The sequence below is a fragment of the Wyeomyia smithii genome, chromosome 1, assembly GCF_029784165.1.
Source record: "Wyeomyia smithii strain HCP4-BCI-WySm-NY-G18 chromosome 1, ASM2978416v1, whole genome shotgun sequence".
In the NCBI taxonomy this organism is placed as follows: Eukaryota; Metazoa; Arthropoda; class Insecta; order Diptera; family Culicidae; genus Wyeomyia; species Wyeomyia smithii.
Genome location: NC_073694.1, coordinates 151,088,430 through 151,091,248, shown reverse-complemented (window position 1 = coordinate 151,091,248; position 2,819 = coordinate 151,088,430).

Genomic DNA, 2,819 nt, shown 5'->3' with positions numbered 1-2,819 from the left:
TATCATGACGAATATAAACTTTTTATTAAAGACTTTATGTAAATCAATCTACTGTGGTGGTAAATTTGAAAGCACGATACCGCTTTTAGAGTTTTTTGTCCAAATGGCTCGTAGAACACTTTAAATAACACAACCACGAAACTTTTCTGAAAATCTCAAAATGGCAGACTTCTGATGTGCGATTCTGTTATGACAGATGTAAAAAAATTACCGAACAGTATAGTGAAATAAACAAAAGTTCAGTAAACCAATTAGAGATTACTCAGCAACATCTGGATAAGTGCTGATAGATCGTTAAATATTTACTGAACTATAAAAAAGTGCAAAAAATTTTCTAGTTTACTGAAGAGGTCAGCAATGTTTTTTGCTGAACTCGTCAAGTGAGTTTTATTGAACAGTATTTCGGCAAAAAAGTTAACCGACATCAGTAATTTTTCAGGAAATTACAGAATGACCAGTAAAATTTCAAGTTTACTGAACGCGACCGTAATAAAAATTACCGAACAATCAAGGCGGAAATAAGTGTGAATGGCTCGGGAAAAACACGTTGAGTTGTGACGTAGATCTCCAACAAGCTCTGAAAATTCTTGAAATAATCTTTGAAAATGGTTTTTTTCCGGATTGTTTTCGGAGTTCTACGTCATCGCTGTTAACAAACGAAAGCCCTTTAAACCAAAGGTTCAAACCATACTCCATACCTATATCACAGAGAACGGACATTCGTGTTCATATAAAAAATTGAGAATCGTGTGTAACAATTTGATTACACACCTTCTGAAAATAAGATGAACGTCTGTTCTCTGTGCCTATATATACTCCATTGTATTGTCTCCTTCTGAAAACAGTCGCCGTTCGATAACTGCAAGACTTTTAACTGCAACGCTTTCTAACTGCAAGACCGCAAAATTACAACAACTTTGCAGTTATCGGACCGCCATCCGTCAAATCTGATGTCAAAGTCATATTTGACATTGAAGTGACAGATCTCGCGGAGGAATTCTAAATGCATTCGAAAATGAAAATTGTTGAATCTCTAGAAACATTTCCGAAGGACACTTTCATTTCTCTCGTTTTTTTTTTCGATTTCGTTTACTTGTTGTCTTTTCATTCTAGATTGAATTTAAAGATCTCTACTGTTAATCGATGAAGCAAAATCACCATGTTATGTGGTTCACTTTCCTTTATTATTATATGAGAAAAAAAATATCTCTTGTGAATTGTTTGACTAGCTTTCACTACTCAGCGAGGCAGTGCATAGTAGATCACAAACAATATTTGGTGACCTAGCGTTAAATAGACCATTTTACGAACTGACAGGTGTCACAGATTCTGCTGACATTGATGTTGCTTTTACTTGCCTTATGTCAGCGGTTCCGAGCTTTCTGTCAAAATTTCATTCATGAATTGAGTTCAGAAACGTCTCGTAAAATGATCTATTTTGATGATGAACTTTATCTTCACCTACATATTGGTTATGTAAAGTAGTTACTAAAATGCAATAAATTATGATGCGGATATATAGATACCAAATTGATTAATCGAAAAGTTTGCCTATTTTAGTTTTCTGCTGTTTTTTGCCACTTTTTCATTAAAAAAAAACATATCGACATCATTGAAAACAAAAATGGACGGACCCCTCTCTAAATTTTGACATGTGTCAAGTGTTGCACACGCTCACTCTGGGCTACTCAGCGGCTGAGTTGAATTTTAATCATTTTTTTTTCAGATGTTCGAAGACGTCAAAAAATGGGTAGAATTAAATTGATCATGGCGGCAAATTTCCTCAAAATTGGGTAACTGGTGTTGCTTGCGTGTTGTTTTTGTTTTTTTTTTGTTTTTAACTATTCCGGTTGAAGTCAGGAGGGTACCAAGAAACAAAGGAAGAAAGAAATTGATAGTAGAAGTAAGCTTTATTGAACATAAAATAATAAATAAAATTTGAGTATTATTGGCCTATATATATATATATATATATATATATATATATATATATATATATATATATATATATATATATATATATATATATATATATATATATATATATATATATATATATATATATATATATATATATGCTCTTCAATCGATACTACGCAAATTTTAATTTTTAGTCATGTCTTGTATGTTATGAATTGTATATAATGTATGTTATTTTATACTTGTACTGTTGCCATGTATTATTTGCAAAAGATGTTGGGTTTTTATGCCAGCTTGAATGGTTGCATTCACGGCCTTTCAAGGTGGCTTTTCCCAGCCATATAGTTTAATATTTATTCATTAAGACTACTGTCGGATGAATTATTCAATAAATAATAATAATAATAATAATAATAATATATATATATATATATATATATATATATATATATATATATATATATATATATATATATATATATATATATATATATATATATATATATATATATATATATATATTCATATATACAATTTACATGAAATTTGACAGTTGGTTCATCGACACCCAGGAAAACTACTGTTCATAACGCATAGCGTTAAATGGAGCAAATTCCATGAAACAAAAAAAAATGTGTTGCATCACAAAAAAAATCGTGACACTTAAAAAAGCTTAAATTTGAACAAAACTAACACAAACCTTCTAAAGCATTCCTTTAACTTAGATTTTTAGAGAAGAAATTCTAGATTCTTCTTCCTATTATACAATGGCACATTATATTTTTCAAGAGATTAGCGTTCTTAATTTTATGTTAATATGTTGATAGCTATTAAAACTGCACATTCGAAGTGCGTTACAAAATTTTGATTCTTTATCGCATAAATAAAAAAAAATATAT